Below are 20256 nucleotides of genomic sequence, written 5' to 3'. Positions count from 1 at the left end.
TGCCCTGGGAACCTGCGCCCCAATGAGAGGCAGTGCCCTGGGAACCTGTACTCCAATGACTGGCAGTGCCCAGGGATCGTGTACCCCAAAGAGTGGCAGTGCCCTGGGAACCTGTACGCTAGTGAGAGGCAGTGCCCTGGGAACCTGGACTCCAGTGAGAGGCAGTGCCCTGGTAACATGCACCCCAGTGAGAGGCAGTGTCCTGGGAACCTGCACCCCAGTGAGAGGCAGTGTCCTGGGAACCTGTACCCCAGTGAGAGGCAGTGCCCTGGGAACCTGTAAACTAGTGAGAGGCAGTGCCCTGGGAACCTGGACTCCAGTGAGAGGCAGTGCCCTGGGAACCTGTACCCCAATGACTGGCAGTGTCCAGGGAATGTGTACCCCAAAGAGTGGCAGTGCCCTGGGAACCTGGACTCCAGTGAGAGGCAGTGTCCTGAGAACCTGTACCCCAGTGAGAGGCAGTGCCCTGGGAACCTGTACGCTAGTGAGAGGCAGTGCCCTGGGAATCTAGACTCCAGTGAGAGGCAGTGTCCTGGGAACCTGTACCCCAATGAGAGGCAGTGCCCTGGGAACCAGTACAGAAGTGAGAGGCAGTGCCCTGGGAACCTGTACCCCAATGACAGGCAATGTCCTGGGAATCTGTACCCCAAAGAGTGGCAGTGTCCTGGGAACCTGGACTCCAGTGGGAGGCAGTGCATTGGGAACATGTACCCAATGACAGGCAGTGTCCTGGGAACTTGTACGCCAATGAGAGGCAGTGTTCTGGGAACCTGTACCCCAATGACAGGCAGTGTCCTGAGAACCTGTACCCCAATGACAGGCAGTGTCCTGGGAACCTGTACGCCCATGAGAGGCAGTGTCCTGGGAACCTGTACCCCAGTCAGAGGCAGTGTCCTGGGAACCTGTACCCCAGTGAGAGGCAGTGCCCTGGGAACCTGCACCTCAGTGAGAGGCAGTGCCCTGGGAACCTGTACCTCAATGACAGGCAGTGTCCAGGGAACGTGTACCCCAAAGAGTGGCAGTGCCCTGGGAACTTGGACTCCAGTGAGAGGCAGTGTCCGGGGAACATGTACACCAGTGAGAGGCACTTCCATGGGAACCTGCACCCAAATGACAGGTAGTGTCCAGGGGACCTGTACCCTAGTGAGTGGCACTGCCCTGGAAACATGTACCCCAGTGAGAGGCAGTGTCCGGGGAACCTGCACCCCAATGAGAGGCAGTGTCCTGGGAACCTGTACCCCAGGGAGAGGCAGTGCCCTGGGAATCTGTACCCCAGTGAGAAGCAGTTCCCTTGGAACCTGTACCCCAGTGAGTGTCAGTGCCCTGGGAACCTGCACCCCCGTTAAAGGCAGTGTCCTGGGAACCTGTACCCCAGTGAGAGGCAGTGTCCTGGGAACCAGTACCCCAATGAGAGGCAGTGTCCTGGGAACCTGTACCCCAAAGAGTGGCAGTGCCCTGGGAACCTGGACTCCAGTGAGAGGCAGTGCCCTGGAAACCTGTACCCCAGTGAGAGGCAGTGTCCTGCGAACGTGTACCCCAGTGAGAGGCAGTGCGCTGGGAAGCTGTACCCGAATGACAGGAAGTGTCCAGGGGACCTGTACCCCAGTGAGTGGCAAGTCCCTGGGAACCTGTACCCCAATCTGAGGCAGTGCCGTGGGATCATGTACCCCAATGACAGGCAGTGTCCTGGGAACCTGTACCCCAGTGAGTGGTAGTGCCCTGGGAACCTGGACTCCAGTGAGAGGCAGTGCCTTGGGAACCTGTACCCCAACGAGTGGCAGTGCCCTGGGTACCTGTACCCAAGTCAGAGGCAGTGCCCTGGGAACCTGTACCTCAGTGAGATGCAGTACCCCAGGAACCTGCCACCCAGTGAGAGGCAGTGTCCTGGGAACCTGTACCCCAGTAAGAGGCAGTGTACTGGGAACCTGTACCCCAATGAGAGGCAGTTCCCACGGAACCTGTACTCCAGTGAGAGGCAGTGCCCTGGGAACCTGTGCCCCAATGAGAGGCAGTGCCCTGGGAACCTGTACCCCAATGACTGGCAGTGTCCAGGGAATGTGTACCCCAAAGAGTGGCAGTGCCCTGGGAACCTGGACTCCAGTGAGAGGCAGTGTCCTGAGAACCTGTACCCCAGTGAGAGGCAGTGCCCTGGGAACCTGTACGCTAGTGAGAGGCAGTGCCCTGGGAATCGAGACTCCAGTGAGAGGCAGTGCCCTGGGAACCTGTACCCCAATGAGAGGCAGTGCCCTGGGAACCAGTACAGAAGTGAGAGGCAGTGCCCTGGGAACCAGCACCCCAGTGAGAGGCAGTGCCCTGGGAAACTGTACCCCAGTGAGAGGCAGTGCCCTGGGAACCTGCAGCCCAGTGAGCGGCAGTGTGCTGGGAACCTGTACCCCAGGGAGAGGCAGTGCCCTGGGAATCTGTACCCCAGTGAGAAGCAGTTCCCTTGGAACCTGTACCCCAGTGAGTGTCAGTGCCCTGGGAACCTGCCCCCCCGTTAAAGGCAGTGTCCTGGGAACCTGTACCCCAGTGAGAGGCAGTGTCCTGGGAACCTGTACCCCAATGAGAGGCAGTGCCCTGGAAACCTGTACCCCAGTGAGAGGCAGTGTCCTGCGAACGTGTACCCCAGTGAGAGGCAGTGCCCTGGGAAGCTGTACCCGAATGACAGGAAGTGTCCAGGGGACCTGTACCCCAGTGAGTGGCAAGTCCCTGGGAACCTGTACCCCAATGAGAGGCAGTGCCGTGGGATCATGTACCCCAATGACAGGCAGTGTCCTGGGAACCTGTACCCCAGTGAGTGGTAGTGCCCTGGGAACCTGGACTCCAGTGAGACACAGTGCCTTGGGAACCTGTACCCCAACGAGTGACAGTGCCCTGGGTACCTGTACCCAAGTCAGAGGCAGTGCCCTGGGAACCTGTACCTCAGTGAGATGCAGTACCCCAGGAACCTGCCACCCAGTGAGAGGCAGTGCCCTGGGAACCTGTGCCCCAATGAGAGGCAGTGCCCTGGGAACCTGTACCCCAATGACTGGCAGTGTCCAGGGATCGTGTACCCCAAAGAGTGGCAGTGCCCTGGGAACCTGTACGCTAGTGAGAGGCAGTGCCCTGGGAACCTGGAGTCCAGTGAGACGCAGTGCCCTGGTAACCTGCACCCCAGTGAGAGGCAGTGTCCTGGGAACCTGCACCCCAGTGAGAGGCAGTGTCCTGGGAACCTGTACCCCAGTGAGAGGCAGTGCCCTGGGAACCTGTACGCTAGTGAGAGGCAGTGCTCTGGGAACCTGGACTCCAATGAGAGGCAGTGCCCTGGGAACCTGTACCCCAATGACTGGCAGTGTCCAGGGAATGTGTACCCCAAAGAGTGGCAGTGCCCTGGGAACCTGGACTCCAGTGAGAGGCAGTGTCCTGAGAACCTGTACCCCAGTGAGAGGCAGTGTCCTGGGAACCAGTACCCCAATGAGAGGCAGTGTCCTGGGAACCTGTACCCCAAAGAGTGGCAGTGCCCTGGGAACCTGGACTCCAGTGAGAGGCAGTGCCCTGGAAACCTGTACCCCAGTGAGAGGCAGTGTCCTGCGAACGTGTACCCCAGTGAGAGGCAGTGCCCTGGGAAGCTGTACCCGAATGACAGGAAGTGTCCAGGGGACCTGTACCCCAGTGAGTGGCAAGTCCCTGGGAACCTGTACCCCAATCTGAGGCAGTGCCGTGGGATCATGTACCCCAATGACAGGCAGTGTCCTGGGAACCTGTACCCCAGTGAGTGGTAGTGCCCTGGGAACCTGGACTCCAGTGAGAGGCAGTGCCTTGGGAACCTGTACCCCAACGAGTGGCAGTGCCCTGGGTACCTGTACCCAAGTCAGAGGCAGTGCCCTGGGAACCTGTACCTCAGTGAGATGCAGTACCCCAGGAACCTGCCACCCAGTGAGAGGCAGTGTCCTGGGAACCTGTACCCCAGTAAGAGGCAGTGTACTGGGAACCTGTACCCCAATGAGAGGCAGTTCCCACGGAACCTGTACTCCAGTGAGAGGCAGTGCCCTGGGAACCTGTGCCCCAATGAGAGGCAGTGCCCTGGGAACCTGTGCCCCAATGACTGGCAGTGTCCAGGGAATGTGTACCCCAAAGAGTGGCAGTGCCCTGGGAACCTGGACTCCAGTGAGAGGCAGTGTCCTGAGAACCTGTACCCCAGTGAGAGGCAGTGCCCTGGGAACCTGTACGCTAGTGAGAGGCAGTGCCCTGGGAATCGAGACTCCAGTGAGAGGCAGTGCCCTGGGAACCTGTACCCCAATGAGAGGCAGTGCCCTGGGAACCAGTACAGAAGTGAGAGGCAGTGCCCTGGGAACCAGCACCCCAGTGAGAGGCAGTGCCCTGGGAAACTGTACCCCAGTGAGAGGCAGTGCCCTGGGAACCTGCATCCCAGTGAGAGGCAGTGTGCTGGGAACCTGTACCCCAGGGAGAGGCAGTGCCCTGGGAATCTGTACCCCAGTGAGAAGCAGTTCCCTTGGAACCTGTACCCCAGTGAGTGTCAGTGCCCTGGGAACCTGCACCCCCGTTAAAGGCAGTGTCCTGGGAACCTGTACCCCAGTGAGAGGCAGTGTCCTGCGAACGTGTACCCCAGTGAGAGGCAGTGCCCTGGGAAGCTGTACCCGAATGACAGGAAGTGTCCAGGGGACCTGTACCCCAGTGAGTGGCAAGTCCCTGGGAACCTGTACCCCAATGAGAGGCAGTGCCGTGGGATCATGTACCCCAATGACAGGCAGTGTCCTGGGAACCTGTACCCCAGTGAGTGGTAGTGCCCTGGGAACCTGGACTCCAGTGAGACACAGTGCCTTGGGAACCTGTACCCCAACGAGTGACAGTGCCCTGGGTACCTGTACCCAAGTCAGAGGCAGTGCCCTGGGAACCTGTGCCCCAATGAGAGGCAGTGCCCTGGGAACCTGTACCCCAATGACTGGCAGTGTCCAGGGATCGTGTACCCCAAAGAGTGGCAGTGCCCTGGGAACCTGTACGCTAGTGAGAGGCAGTGCCCTGGGAACCTGGAGTCCAGTGAGGCGCAGTGCCCTGGTAACCTGCACCCCAGTGAGAGGCAGTGTCCTGGGAACCTGCACCCCAGTGAGAGGCAGTGTCCTGGGAACCTGTACCCCAGTGAGAGGCAGTGCCCTGGGAACCTGTACGCTAGTGAGAGGCAGTGCTCTGGGAACCTGGACTCCAGTGAGAGGCAGTGCCCTGGGAACCTGTACCCCAATGACTGGCAGTGTCCAGGGAATGTGTACCCCAAAGAGTGGCAGTGCCCTGGGAACCTGGACTCCAGTGAGAGGCAGTGTCCTGAGAACCTGTACCCCAGTGAGAGGCAGTGCCCTGGGAACCTGTACGCTAGTGAGAGGGTGTGCCCTGGGAATCTAGACTCCAGTGAGAGGCAGTGCCCTGGGAACCTGTACCCCAATGACAGGCAGTGTCCTGGGAACTTGTACGGCAATGGGAGGCAGTGTCCTGGGAACCTGTACCCCAATGACAGGTAGTGTCCTGAGAACGTGTACCCCAATGACAGGCAGTGTCCTGGGAACCTGTACGCCCATGATAGGCAGTGTCCTGGGAACCTGTACCCCAGTCAGAGGCAGTGTCCTGGGAACCTGTACCCTAGTGAGAGGCAGTGCCCTGGGAACCTGTACCTCAATGACAGGCAGTGTCCAGGGAACGTGTACCCCAGTGAGTGGTAGTGCCCTGGGAACCTGGACTCCAGTGAGACACAGTGCCTTGGGAACCTGTACCCCAACGAGTGACAGTGCCCTGGGTACCTGTACCCAAGTCAGAGGCAGTGCCCTGGGAACCTGTACCTCAGTGAGATGCAGTACCCCAGGAACCTGCAACCCAGTGAGAGGCAGTGCCCTGGGAACCTGTGCCCCAATGAGAGGCAGTGCCCTGGGAACCTGTACCCCAATGACTGGCAGTGTCCAGGGATCGTGTACCCCAAAGAGTGGCAGTGCCCTGGGAACCTGTACGCTAGTGAGAGGCAGTGCCCTGGGAACCTGGAGTCCAGTGAGACGCAGTGCCCTGGTAACCTGCACCCCATTGAGAGGCAGTGTCCTGGGAACCTGCACCCCAGTGAGAGGCAGTGTCCTGGGAACCTGTACCCCAGTGAGAGGCAGTGCCCTGGGAACCTGTACGCTAGTGAGAGGCAGTGCTCTGGGAACCTGGACTCCAGTGAGAGGCAGTGCCCTGGGAACCTGTACCCCAATGACTGGCAGTGTCCAGGGAATGTGTACCCCAAAGAGTGGCAGTGCCCTGGGAACCTGGACTCCAGTGAGAGGCAGTGTCCTGAGAACCTGTACCCCAGTGAGAGGCAGTGCCCTGGGAACCTGTACGCTAGTGAGAGGGTGTGCCCTGGGAATCTAGACTCCAGTGAGAGGCAGTGCCCTGGGAACCTGTACCCCAATGACAGGCAGTGTCCTGGGAACTTGTACGGCAATGGGAGGCAGTGTCCTGGGAACCTGTACCCCAATGACAGGTAGTGTCCTGAGAACGTGTACCCCAATGACAGGCAGTGTCCTGGGAACCTGTACGCCCATGATAGGCAGTGTCCTGGGAACCTGTACCCCAGTCAGAGGCAGTGTCCTGGGAACCTGTACCCTAGTGAGAGGCAGTGCCCTGGGAACCTGTACCTCAATGACAGGCAGTGTCCAGGGAACGTGTACCCCAAAGAGTGGCAGTGCCCTGGGAACTTGGACTCCAGTGATAGGCAGTGTCCGGGGAACATGTACACCAGTGAGAGGCAGTTCCATGGGAACCTGTACCCAAATGACAGGTAGTGTCCAGGGGACCTGTACCCTAGTGAGTGGCAGTGCCCTGGAAACATGTACCCCAGTGAGAGGCAGTGTCCGGGGAACCTGCACCCCAGTGAGAGGCAGTGTCCTGGGAACGTGTACCCCAGTGAGAGGCAGTCCACTGTGAACCTGCACCCCAGGGAGACATAGTGCCTGGGAAGCTGTACCCCAATGAGAGGCAGTGCCCTGGAACCTGTACCCCAGTGAGAGGCAGTGTCCTGGGAACATGTACCCCAGTGAGAGGGAGAGCCCTGAAAACCTATACCCCAATGAGAGGCAGTGTCCTGGGAACTTGTACCCCAATGAGAGGCAGTGTCCTGGGAAACTGTGCCCCAATGAGGGGCCGTGCCCTGGGAACGTGTACCCCAGTCAGAGGCAGTGCCCTGGGAACCTGTACCCCATTGAGAGGCAGTGCCCTGGGAACCTGCACCCCAATGAGAAGCAGTGCCCTGGGAACCTGTACCCCAGTGAGAGTCAGTGCCCTGGGAAACTGCACCCCAGTGGGTGGCAGTGCCCTGGGAACCTGGACTCCAGTGAGAGGCAGTGCCCTGGGAACCTGTACCCCAATGAGTGGCAGTGTCCTGGGAACCTGTACCACAGTGAGAGGCAGTGCCCTGGGAACGTGCACCCCAGTGAGAGGCAGTGCCCTGGGAAACTGTACCCCAGTGAGAGGCAGTGCCCTGGGAACCTGTACCCCAGTGAGAGGCAGTGCCCTGGGACCCAGCACCCCAGTGAGAGGCAGTGCCCTGGGAAACTGTACCCCAGTGAGAGGCAGTGCCCTGGGAACCTGTACCCCAGTGAGAGGCAGTGCCCTGGGAATCTGCACCCCAGTGAGAGGCAGTGTCCTGGGAACCTGTACCCCAGTGAGAGGCAGTGCCCTGGGAACCTGTACCCCAGTGAGATGCATTGCCCTGGGAACCTGTACCCCAATGAGATGCAGTGCCCTGGGAACCTGTACCCCAATGACAGGCAGTGTCGTGGGAGCCTGTACCCCAAAGAGTGGCAGTGTCCTGGGAACCTGCACTCCAGTGAGAGGCAGTGCCCTGGGAACCTGTACCCCAGTGAGAGGCAGTGACCTGGCAACCTGTACCCGAATGACACGTCGTGTCGTGGGAACCTGTACCCCAGTGAGTGGCAGTGCCCTGGGAACCTGTTCCTCAATGAGCGGCAGTGCTCTCGGATCCTGTAGCCCAATGACAGGCAGTGTCCTGTGAACCTGAACCCCAATGACAGGCAGTGTCCCGGAATCCTGTACACCAATGAGAGGCAGTGTCCTGAGTACCTGTACTCCAATGACAGGCAGTGACCTGAGAACCTGTACCCCAATGACAGGCAGTATCCTGGGAACCTGTACCCCAATGAGAGGTAGTATCCTGCGAACCTGTACCCCAGTGAGCAGCAGTGTCCTGGGAACCAGTATCCCAATGAGAGGTAGTATCCTGGGAACCTGTACCCCAGTGAGCAGCAGTGTCCTGGGAACCAATACCCCAGTGAGAGGCAGTGCCCTGACAACCTGTACCCCAGTGAGAGGCAGTGCCCTGGGAACCTATACCCCAGTGAGAGGCAGTGCCCTGGGAACCTGTACCTCAATGACAGGCAGTGTCCAGGGAACGTGTACCCCAAAGAGTGGCAGTGCCCTGGGAACTTGGACTCCAGTGAGAGGCAGTGTCCGGGGAACCTGTACCCAAATGACAGGTAGTGTCCAGGGGACCTTTACCCCAGTGAGTGGCAGTGCCCTGGGAACCTGGACTCAAGTGAGAGGCAGTGCCCTGGGAACCTGTACCCCAATGAGAGGTAGTGCCCTGGGAACCTGTACCCCAGTGAGAGGCAGTGTCCTGGGAACCTGTACCTCCTTTGAGAGGCAGTGCCCTGGGAACCTGTACCTCAATGACAGGCAGTGTCCAGGGAACGTGTACCCCAAAGAGTGGCAGTGCCCTCGGAACCTGGACTCCAGTGAGAGGCAGTGCACTGGGAACCTTTGTCCCAATGACAGGCAGTGTCCTGGGAACCTGTACCCCAGTGAGTGGCAGTGCCCTGGGAACCAGTGCCCCAATGAGACGCAGTGCCCTGGGAACCTGTACCCCAATGACAGGCAGTGTCCTGGGAACCTGTACCCCAATGAGATGCAGTGTCCTGGGAACCTGTACCCCAGTGAGAGGCAGTGTCCTGGGAAACTGTACCCCAATGAGGGGCAGTGCCGTGGGAACCTGTACCCCAGTCAGAGGCAGTGCCCTGGGAACCTGTACCCCAGTGAGAGGCAGTGCCCTGGGAACCTGCACCCCAGTGATAGGCAGTGTCCTGGGAACCTGCACCCCAGTGAGAGACAGTGTACTGGGAACCTGTACCCTAATGAGAGGCAGTGCCCTCGGAACCTGGACTCCAGTGAGAGGCAGTGCACTGGGAACCTTTGTCCAAATGAGAGGCAGTGCCCTGGGAACCTGTACCTCAATGACAGGCAGTGTCCAGGGAACGTGTACCCCAAAGAGTGGCAGTGCCCTGGGAACTTGGACTCCAGTGAGAGGCAGTGCCCTGGGAACATGTACCCCAGTGAGAGGCAGTGTCCGGGGAACCTGTACCCAAATGACAGGTAGTGTCCAGGGGACCTGTACCCCAGTGAGTGGCAGTGCCCTGGGAACCTGGACTCCAGTGAGAGGCAGTGCCCTGGGAACCTGTACCCCAATGAGTGGCAGTGTCCTGGGAACCTGTACCCCAGTGAGAGGCAGTGCCCTGGGAACCTGCACCCCAATGAGATGCAGTGCCCTGGAAACCAGTACCCCAATGACAGGCAGTGTTGTGAGAACCTGTACCCCAAAGAGTGGCAGTGTCCTGGGAACCTGGGCTCCAATGAGAGGCAGTGCCCTGGGAACCTGTACACCAGTGAGAGGCAGTCTCTTCGAAACCTGTACCCCAGTGAGAGGCAGTGCCCTGGCAACATGTACCCCAATGAGAGGCAGTGTCCTGAGAACCTGTACCCCAATGACAGGCAGTATCTTGTGAACCTGTACCCCAATGAGAGTTAGTATCCTGGGAACCTGTTCCCCAGTGAGCAGCATTGTCCTGGGAACCAATACCCCAGTGAGAGGCAGTGCCCTGACAAACTGCACCCCAGTGAGAGGCAGTGCCCTGACAACCTGCACCCCAGTGAGTTGCAGTGCCCTGACAACCTGTACCCCAGTGAGAGGCAGTGCCCTTGGTACATATACCCCAGTGAGCGGCAGTGCCCTGGGAACCTGTACCCCATTGAGAGGCAGTGCCCTGGGAACCTGCACCCCAATGAGAAGCAGTGCCCTGGGAACCTGTACCCCAGTGAGAGTCAGTGCCCTGGGAAATTGCACCCCAGTAGGTGGCAGTGCCCTGGGAACCTGGACTCCAGTGAGAGGCAGTGCCCTGGGTACCTGTACCCCAATGAGTGGCAGTGTCCTGGGAACCTGTACCACAGTGAGAGGCAGTGCCCTGGGAACCTGCACCCCAGTGAGAGGCAGTGCCCTGGGAAACTGTACCCCAGTGAGAGGCAGTGCCCTGGGAAACTGTACCCCAGTGAGAGGCAGTGCCCTGGGACCCTGCACCCCAGTGAGAGGCAGTGCCCTGGGAAACTGTACCCCAGTGAGAGGCAGTGCCCTGGGAACCTGTACCCCAGTGAGAGGCAGTGCCCTGGGAACCTGCACCCCAGTGAGAGGCAGTGTCCTGGGAACCTGTACCCCAGTGAGAGGCAGTGCCCTGGGAACCTGTACCCCAGTGAGATGCATTGCCCTGGGAACCTGTACCCCAATGAGATGCAGTGCCCTGGGAACCTGTACCCCAATGACAGGCAGTGTCGTGGGAGCCTGTACCCCAAAGAGTGGCAGTGTCCTGGGAACCTGCACTCCAGTGAGAGGCAGTGCCCTGGGAACCTGTACCCCAGTGAGAGGCAGTGACCTGGCAACCTGTACCCGAATGACACGTCGTGTCGTGGGAACCTGTACCCCAGTGAGTGGCAGTGCCCTGGGAACCTGTACCTCAATGAGCGGCAGTGCTCTCGGATCCTGTAGCCCAATGACAGGCAGTGTCCTGTGAACCTGAACCCCAATGACAGGCAGTGTCCTGGAATCCTGTACACCAATGAGAGGCAGTGTCCTGAGTACCTGTACTCCAATGACAGGCAGTGTCCTGAGAACCTGTACCCCAATGAGAGGTAGTATCCTGCGAACCTGTACCCCAGTGAGCAGCAGTGTCCTGGGAACCAGTATCCCAATGAGAGGTAGTATCCTGGGAACCTGTACCCCAGTGAGCAGCAGTGTCCTGGGAACCAATACCCCAGTGAGAGGCAGTGCCCTGACAACCTGTACCCCAGTGAGAGGCAGTGCCCTGGGAACCTGTACCTCAATGACAGGCAGTGTCCAGGGAACGTGTACCCCAAAGAGTGGCAGTGCCCTGGGAACCTGGACTCCAGTGAGAGGCAGTGTCCGGGGAACCTGTACCCAAATGACAGGTAGTGTCCAGGGGACCTGTACCCCAATGAGTGGCAGTGCCCTGGGAACCTGGACTCAAGTGAAAGGCAGTGCCCTGGGAACCTGTACCCCAATGAGAGGTGGTGCCCTGGGAACCTGTACCCCAGTGAGAGGCAGTGTCCTGGGAACCTGTACCTCCTTTGAGAGGCAGTGCCCTGGGAACCTGTACCCGAATGACAGGCAGTGTCCTGGGAACCTGTACCCCAGTGAGTGGCAGTGCCCTGGGAACCAGTGCCCCAATGAGACGCAGTGCCCTGGGAACCTGTACCCCAATGACAGGCAGTGTCCTGGGAACCTGTACCCCAATGAGATGCAGTGTCCTGGGAACCTGTACCCCAGTGAGAGGCAGTGTCCTGGGAAACTGTACCCCAATGAGGGGCAGTGCCGTGGGAACCTGTACCCCAGTCAGAGGCAGTGCCCTGGGAACCTGTACCCCAGTGAGAGGCAGTGCCCTGGGAACCTGCACCCCAGTGAGAGGCAGTGTCCTGGGAACCTGCACCCCAGTGAGAGACAGTGTACTGGGAACCTGTACCCTAATGAGAGGCAGTGCCCTGGGAACCTGTACCTCAATGACAGGCAGTGTCCAGGGAACGTGTACCCCAAAGAGTGGCAGTGCCCTGGGAACTTGGACTCCAGTGAGAGGCAGTGCCCTGGGAACATGTACCCCAGTGAGAGGCAGTGTCCGGGGAACCTGTACCCAAATGACAGGTAGTGTCCAGGGGACCTGTACCCCAGAGAGTGGCAGTGCCCTGGGAACCTGGACTCCAGTGAGAGGCAGTGCCCTGGGAACCTGTACCCCAATGAGTGGCAGTGTCCTGGGAACCTGTACCCCAGTGAGAGGCAGTGCCCTGGGAACCTGCACCCCAATGAGATGCAGTGCCCTGGAAACCAGTACCCCAATGACAGGCAGTGTTGTGAGAACCTGTACCCCAAAGAGTGGCAGTGTCCTGGGAACCTGGGCTCCAATGAGAGGCAGTGCCCTGGGAACCTGTACACCAGTGAGAGGCAGTGTCTTCGAAACCTGTACCCCAGTGAGAGGCAGTGCCCTGGCAACGTGTACCCCAATGAGAGGCAGTGTCCTGAGAACCTGTAACCCAATGACAGGCAGTGTCCTGAGAACCTGTACCCCAATGACAGGCAGTATCTTGTGAACCTGTACCCCAATGAGAGTTAGTATCCTGGGAACCTGTTCCCCAGTGAGCAGCATTGTCCTGGGAACCAATACCCCAGTGAGAGGCAGTGCCCTGACAAACTGCACCCCAGTGAGAGGCAGTGCCCTGACAACCTGCACCCCAGTGAGTTGCAGTGCCCTGACAACCTGTACCCCAGTGAGAGGCAGTGCCCTTGGTACATATACCCCAGTGAGCGGCAGTGCCCTGGGAACCTGTACACCAGTGAGATGCAGTGACCTGGGAAGCTGCACCCCAGTGAGAGGCAGTGTCCTGGGAACCTGTACCCCAATGAGAGGCAGTGCCCTGACAACCTGTACCCCAGTGAGAGGCAGTGCCCTGGGTACATATACCCCAGTGAGCGGCAGTGCCCTGGGCACCTGTACACCAGTGAGATGCAGTGACCTGGAAGCTGCACCCCAGTGAGAGGCAGTGCCCTGAAACCTGTACCCCAGTCAGAGGCAGTGCCCTGGGAACCTTTACCCCAGTGAGAGGCAGTGCCCTGTTAACCTGTACCCTAATGACAGGCAGTATCCTGGGAACCTGTAACCCAGTGAGAGGCAGTGTCCTAGGAACCTGTACCCCAGTGACAGGCATTGTCCTGGGAACCTGTACCCCAGTGAGAGGCTGTGCCCTGGAAACCTGTACCCCAATGAGAGGCAGTGTCCTGAGAACCTGTACCCCAATGACAGGCAGTGTCCTGAGAACCTGTACCCCAATGACAGGCAGTATCCTGGGAACCTGTACCCCAATGAGAGGTAGTATCGTGGGAACCTGTACCCCAGTGAGCGGCAGTGTCCTGGGAACTAGTACCCCAGTGAGAGGCAGTGCCCTGACAACCTGTACCCCAGTGAGAGGCAGTGCCCTGGGTACCTATACCCCAGTGAGCGGCAATGCCCTGGGCACCTGTTCTCCATTCAGAGGCGGTGCCCTGGGAACCTGTACCCCTGTGAGAGGCAGTATCCTGGGAACATGTACCCCAATGAGAGGCAGGGCCCTGGGAACCAGCACCCCAGCGAGAGGCAGTGTCCTGGGAACCTGTACCCCAGTGAGAGGCAGTATCCTTGGAACCTTTATGCCAGTGATAGGCAGTGCCCTGGGAACCTGCGCCCCAGTGAGAGGCACTGCCCTGGGAACCTGTACCCCAATGAGAGGCAGTGCCCTGGGAACCTGTACCCCAGTCAGAGGCAGTGCCCTGGGAACCTGTACCCCAGTGAGAGGCAGTGCCCTGGGAACCTGTACCCCAGTGAGATGCAGTGCCCTGGGAACCTGTACCCCGGTGAGAGGCAGTGTCCTGGGAACCTTGACTCCAGTGGGAAGGAGGAAGTGAAATTGCTAATAATAAGTTGACAATGTGAATGCAAGATAATACGATTCTATGACACTGGGATAACAGGTGAGAGTTTAGTCAAAGATATTTCATTTCTAAACTGAGAGGCGATACGTTGTTCAGGGCTAAGAGCCACGCAGTGCGGTACACTGAACATACATACATAAACTGGTAATACTGAAAAATAAACCTTGGTAAATATCTTAAAACACTTACGTTTACTTAGAACTTGGTAAGTATTGGAATACCTTCTCGTGTCGCCTCGGTGAACTACTTTGCTTTGAACCAGTTGGTGTTCTGCTTCCAGTATCATGTTACAGCCAGCCCAGTATATCCGCCTCCAATCAGATTTAGCACTAACAACTGGGCTGGGAAAAGCGGTGCGTAATAAGGTATCTACCCAGTTCCTCTCCTTAAAATTCCAAGCAATCGCAGGAAACACAAAGTCCGCTGGAAACTACACTTCCCACAGACTGCATCCTGTGTACTGCAGAGTATACCCCATACACACCAGCAGCTCCTGTCACTGAACCTGTTTCACTTTAATCAATGTTTTTCTTTTCATTTCGCCCATATTCGTTTCACCCAATGTCTCCTGAAGGAACTAAATACTGTCCCTCTGAGGTTCCCACCCTCCGTTACCTCTCCTAGATCCCTTCAAGTATGGGTCCGGATATTGGTTTACTGTGAAGGGTGCTGTGCTGTGACATCTCAAGCATTTCCTTACTGGACATGCATTCCCCACTAGAGTTCACTGGATAGTACTGAGAAGGAACCAAAGGGACGAACCTCTTATTGCTACTTTGTCTGTACCAGTTCATGGGGCATAAGGTCCAATGAATGAGGCAGGGATGTATAAGACCTGTTATGAATATATGAATTTCAGATATATTGTATTATATGAAGCTGGTGCAGTAAGGGTTAAAAGCCTTTCATGTTTTTTAAAATCCTGGTTTGAAAGGCAGCTAGACATTTTGGACAGTAAGAAGTCTTACACCAGGTTAAAACGGGTTTGTTTAGAATCTACTCTCAGTGGCTCCCACTCATGGTTGTCTTTTTGGACCTTTTCCTCCGATTTACGGTGGAACTGAGTGACAGGACAACGTGCTGGTGAGGTGAACGAAGAGAGTATCCTACCAGTTTATGGGTTTGTGGACCAGGAGCGGTCTAAAAAGAAGAAAGCGTTCGGCGAAAACTGGTTCGGAGCCTGCGACACAGGAGAAGATGGCGGAGAGTCAGGGTCAAAATCTGCTGGCCCAGTGGTCAACGGATCAACTTGTGGCCTTTCTGCCTGAGAAATTTGCTCAGCAGAGGAAGGAATATCTGGAGGACATGGCCAGGACCTGGTGGATCTGATAAAGGCGGGGATCGACCGCATGGAGCTGAGGCTAGAAGCCCAGGGCCAGGCGATCCAGAAGGTAGAGGAGGCGGTGGGCGAGCACGATGAGCAGCTAGCCACGATGACGGCAGAGATGGGGCTGATGAGAGGCCATCAGAAGAGGCTGCAGGACAAGTGGAGGATCTAGAGAAGAGATCGCGCAGACAGAATCTGAGGATCGTCGGCCTGCTTGAGGGCAGCGAGGGAGCAGATGCCGGTGCATATGTGGCCCGAATGTTTGAGAAGTTGCTGGGTGTAGGAGCATTTGCTCGGCCCTTGGAAGTGGACAGGGTGCACAGGATGCTTATGAGGAAGCCGCAGAGAAAGGAGCCGCCGAGGGCGATGGTTGTACGAATGCACCGGTTCCTGGAAAAGGAATAGATTTTGAGGTGGGCCAGGCAGACGAGGCGTTGCACATGGGAAGGCAATGAGCCTAGTGTCTTCTAGGACCTGGGTGCGGAGCTGGCCAAAAGAAGGGCGAGCTTCAATAAGGCAAAATCGGCCCTCTTTTAGAAGGGATGGAGTTTGGCATGTTGTACCCAGCGTTTGTGGATAACGTACGAGGACCAGGAACTTTATTTTTGATCGCGAGAGGAGGCGATGAACTTTATCAGGATCAAGGGACTGGCAGGAGATGGAGGACATTGAACTGTAGAGCGAGTGATTATGTTTTAGAACTTTTGTTAAACTTCTTTTCTTCTGGTTTGTACAAACCATTTTTGCACTAAGTTTGGGGCCGTTGCTTAGTTTTGTTTGTGAGTTTGCTTTGTTCTCAATGGGGGATGGTGGGCTGATTTTTCTTCTTTGTGTTTGTTGGGGATTGTAATTTTTGTATATGTAAGTTGGTTGAGCGGGAGGGAGGGGAATCATGCTTGGCGCCATGGGCGGAGGCTGCCAGGCTAGCTGGGCGGGCGAGCTCACGGAAGCGCAGTGGGGGCGAGCAGGTTATAAGCTTGTTGATGGGGGTTGGGATTGTTATTTTGTTATGGAGTGGGGGGGAGGGAGTCGGAGAGGGTATAGATCCACTGACAGGTGAGGGATTGATGACTGGCGATAGGGGGGGTAGTCGATAACGGTGGGCGCCCGAGGGCAGGCCTGAAGAGGCACGGGATGCAGGCTGGAGGTTGGCCTAGGAAGGGTTATAGTTGATCAGTGGGGCGGGAGGGCTGATTACATGGAATGTGAGAGGGCTGAATGGGCCAATCAAAAGGGCTCGCGTGTTCGCCCATCTGAACAGTTGAAAGTTGGACATGGCAATGCTACAAGAGGCATATCTGAGGGTGGTGGATCAGATTAGGCTGAGGAAGGGGTGGGTTGGGCAAGTATTCCATTCGTGGCTAGACTCAAAAACTAGGGGAGTAGTGATTCTGATTCATAAGCGGTTGTCATTTGAATTGGGAAGCATAGTGGCGGACTCGGGGTGGGTGAGGTGGGGGGGGGGGTGCGGGGGTAGGTATATAATGGTGAGCTGGAAGCTGGAGGGGATGCCGGTGGTATTAGTGAACATTTATGCACCAAACTGAGATGATGTGGAGTTCAGGAGACGGGTGTTGGGGAAGATTCCTGATCTGGACTCGCATCGGTTGATCATGGGGGAGACTTTAACACTGTTTTTTATCCAAGGCTGGATTGGTCGAGCTCGAGGACAGGGAGGGTGTCAGCAGCTGCGACGGAACTAAAGAGGTTTATGGAGCAGATGGGGTGGATCCGTGGTGGTTTGGACGGCCGAGATCAAAGGAGTTTTCTTTTTTCTTCCATGTACACAAAGTGTACTCGCAGATCGATTTTTTCGTTTTGGATAGGGCTTTGTTGGCGGGGGTGGTAGACACCGAGTACTCGGCGATCGTAATGTCGGACCATGCCCCACACTATGTGAATTTAAAGGTGAGCAAGGAGGGGGGCCAGCGCCCGCACTGGAGATTAGATGTAGGACTGTTAGCAGAGGAGGAGGTATGTGGGTGGGTGAGGGAGGCCATCCAAAATTATGTTGAGATAAATGACACAGGGGAGGTTTTGGCAGCAACGGTTTGGGAGGCGTTGAAGGCAGTAGTTAGGGGGGAGTTTATTTCGATAGGGGCACATAGGGAGAAGGTGGAGCGGGCAGAGATGGATAGGTTGGTTTGGTACACGGGAGGAACTCGGAGGTCCCGGAGGCGGGGCTGTTGAAGAAGCGGCAAAAGCTACAGATGGAGTTTGCTCTGATATCGGCAGGGAAGGCAGTAGAGCAGCTGAGAAGTGCAAGAGGGGTGGTGTATGAATATGGGGAGAAGGCCAGCAGGATGTTAGCACACCAGCTCAGGAAACGGGAGGTGGCTAGGGAGATAGGGAGATGAAGGATAGAGAGGGGAACGCGATCTTGGACCCAGTGGGGGTGAACAGAGAGTGTTCAGGGAGTTTTATAGTAGGCTTTATGAGTCAGAACCCCCAGCTGGGGTGGAGGGGATGAGGCGGATTTTAGAAGGATTGGAGTTTCCAAAGGTGGAGGAAGAACAGGTGGAGGGCCTGAGGACCCCTGATCGGGCTGTTTGAAGTCGTGGAAGGATTGGAGACTATGCAGTCGGGCAAGGCCCCAGGGCCAGACGGGTACCCAGTGGAATTTTACAAGATGTTTTCCGGGATGCTGGGGCCCTTGCTGGTAAGGGTGTTTAATGAGGCTAGAGAGCGAGGTGTTCTTCCCCCAACGATGTCACAGGCTTTGATTTCCCTGATTCTGAGGCAGGAGAAAACCCGGAACGATGTGGGTCATACATACCAATTTCCCTTTTGAATGTGGAAGCCAAATTGCTGGCCAAGATTTTGGCCTTGAGAATAGAAGATTGGGTGCCAGGGGTGATAGGGGAGGACCAGACGGGGTTTGTAAAAGGTCGGCAGCTAACGGTCAACATCAGAAGGCTCTGAAATGTGATTATGATGCCCTCCGAGGTGGAAATTGTGGTCGCTATGGATGCGGAGAAGGCCTTTGACTGGGTGGAGTGGGAACACCTGTGGGAGGTCCTGGAGCGGTTCGGGTTTGGGCAAGGTTTTGTAGACTGGGTCCGGTTGCTGTACCGGGCACTGGTGGTGAGCGTGCGGATGAACCGAGCGAGCTCAGAATATTTTAGGCTGCACTGGGGAACGAGGCAAGGATGTCCACTCTCTCCACTGTTGTTTGCCTTGGCTATAGAGCCACTACCGATGGTGTTGAGAGCGCCAAAGGACTGGAAGGGGGTGGAGCACAGGGTCTCAGCTTATACGGACGACCTACTCCTGTATATTTCTGACCCGTTGGGGGGAATGGGGGAGATTATGCGGATCTGAGGGGAATTTGGCTCGTTTTCAGGGTATAAATTGAATATGGGTAAGAATGAGGCCTTTGTAGTTCAGGTGAGGGGGCAGGAGAAGAGATTGGGGGGGGTGGGGGGGGGGGGTGCCGTTCAAAGTGGCAGGAGGGAGTTTTCAATACTTGGGATAAATTAAATTTAGCCCAGTTAGTGGAGCAGGTGAAGGAGGACTTTTGCAGGTGGGACATGCTCCCGTTGTCACTGGCAGGGAGGGTACAGACTGTAAAGATGACGGTTCTCCTGAGATTTTTGTTCATAATCCAGTGTCTCCCTATTTTTATTCCAAAAGCATTTTTTAAGACGGTCAATGCGGTGATCTCAGGGTTCGTATGGGCGGTTAAACCCCGAGAGTTAAGAAGGTGCTGTTGGAGCAGGGTCGGGGGGGGCGGTTTTGGAGCGGCTGGAGACGGCATCATCTATGGGCACAAGCTTGGGGGCACTAGTACCGGCACCTCTGCCGTTCTCACCGGTTTGGTACTCCACAAGCCTGGTGGTGGTAGCAACTTTGAGGGTATGGCGGAAGCATACGGGAGTGGAGGGAGCATCGATATGGACTCCAATTTGTGGTAACAACCGTTTGTGCAAGGGAGGCTGGATGGGGGTTTTTGGTGGTGGCAGCGAGCTGGGATGAATGAAAATCGCTTATTGTCACAAGTAGGCTTCAAATGAAGTTCCTGCGAAAAGCCCCTAGTCGCCACATTCTGGCACCTGTTCGGGGAGGCTGGTACGGGAATTGAACCCGTGCTGCTGGCCTGCCATGGTCTGCCTTAAAAGCCGGCTATTTAGCCCTGTTTTAAACCAGCTCCTCAGGAGGAGTTTGAGCTGTCAAGTGGGAATGTGTTGTGGTATTTGCAGGTGGGGACTTTGCACGGAGGCAGGTATCAACCTTTCCACTTCTACCACTTCAGGGGATACAGGACATGGTAATTTCAAAAGTGGGAGTGAGGGAGGGGAAAGTCTCGAAAATTCATAAAGAACTCATGGAGTGGGAGGGAACCCAGATAGGGGAGGTAAAGCGTAAATGGAAGGATGAGTTGGGCAAGGAACAAGAGGCAGGTCTGTGGGAGGATGCTCTGAGTCAACACGTCCTCATCATGTGCCAGGTTCAACCTGATACAATTTAAATTGGTCACTGGGCACACATGATTATGGTCTGGATGAGCAGTTTTTTTGAAGGGGTGGAGGACAAGTGTGGGCGGTGTGCGGGAGGGCCCGCGAATCATGTCCACATGTTTTGGGCATGTCCAAAGCTTAGGGGATTCTGGCAAGGATTTGCTGATGTCATGTCCACGGTACTAAAGACAAGGGTGACGCCGAGTCCAGAGATGGCGCTTTTTGGAGTGTTGGAAGACCCGGGACTCCAGGATGCGAGAGAGGCAGACGCTTTGGCCTTTGCCTACTTGGTAGCCCAGAGACGGATCTTACTGGCGTGGAGGGACTTGGAACCCCCAAAATCGGGGGTATGGGTTAGTGACATGACCGGGTTTCTCAGGCTGGAGAAGATTAAGTTCGCCCTGAGAGGATCGAAGTTAGGGTTCATCCGGAGGTGGCAGCCGTTTATGGACTTCTTAGGGGAAATTTAAGCTGTTAGCAGATACGATGGGGGTGGGGGGGGTTGGGGGGATGTTAGGGAGGGGGGGGCTGGGGGGGGGTGTGAGGGAAGGGGGTAGGGGGGGCGATAGTTGAGGCATGATCAGCGACAGGAGGAGGGAGGATTGGAAAACTGTGTGTGTAAGCCATGTTGGCTGAGTATGGTTGTC

At 56.8% G+C, this 20256-nt stretch overlaps 1 protein-coding gene across 4 annotated transcripts in view; it reads right to left on the bottom strand.

Annotated features, from left to right (window-relative positions):
• The window catches only part of LOC140398353 (solute carrier family 15 member 2-like), a 689895-nt gene extending 675794 nt beyond the window's left edge, over positions 1-14101 (bottom strand). For 3 of the 4 annotated variants that reach the window (XM_072486942.1, XM_072486941.1, XM_072486944.1), the window contains exon 1: positions 14015-14101. The gene's annotated coding sequence lies outside the window, so the exon portion shown is untranslated. The remainder of the gene's footprint in view (positions 1-14014) is intronic. The other variant, XM_072486943.1, reaches the window with a different exon arrangement.
• Between the last annotated feature and the right edge of the window lie 6155 nt (positions 14102-20256).

This window comes from Scyliorhinus torazame, chromosome 21, assembly GCF_047496885.1.
Source record: "Scyliorhinus torazame isolate Kashiwa2021f chromosome 21, sScyTor2.1, whole genome shotgun sequence".
NCBI lineage: Eukaryota > Metazoa > Chordata > Chondrichthyes > Carcharhiniformes > Scyliorhinidae > Scyliorhinus > Scyliorhinus torazame.
This window is presented reverse-complemented; position numbering and strand designations above follow the sequence as displayed.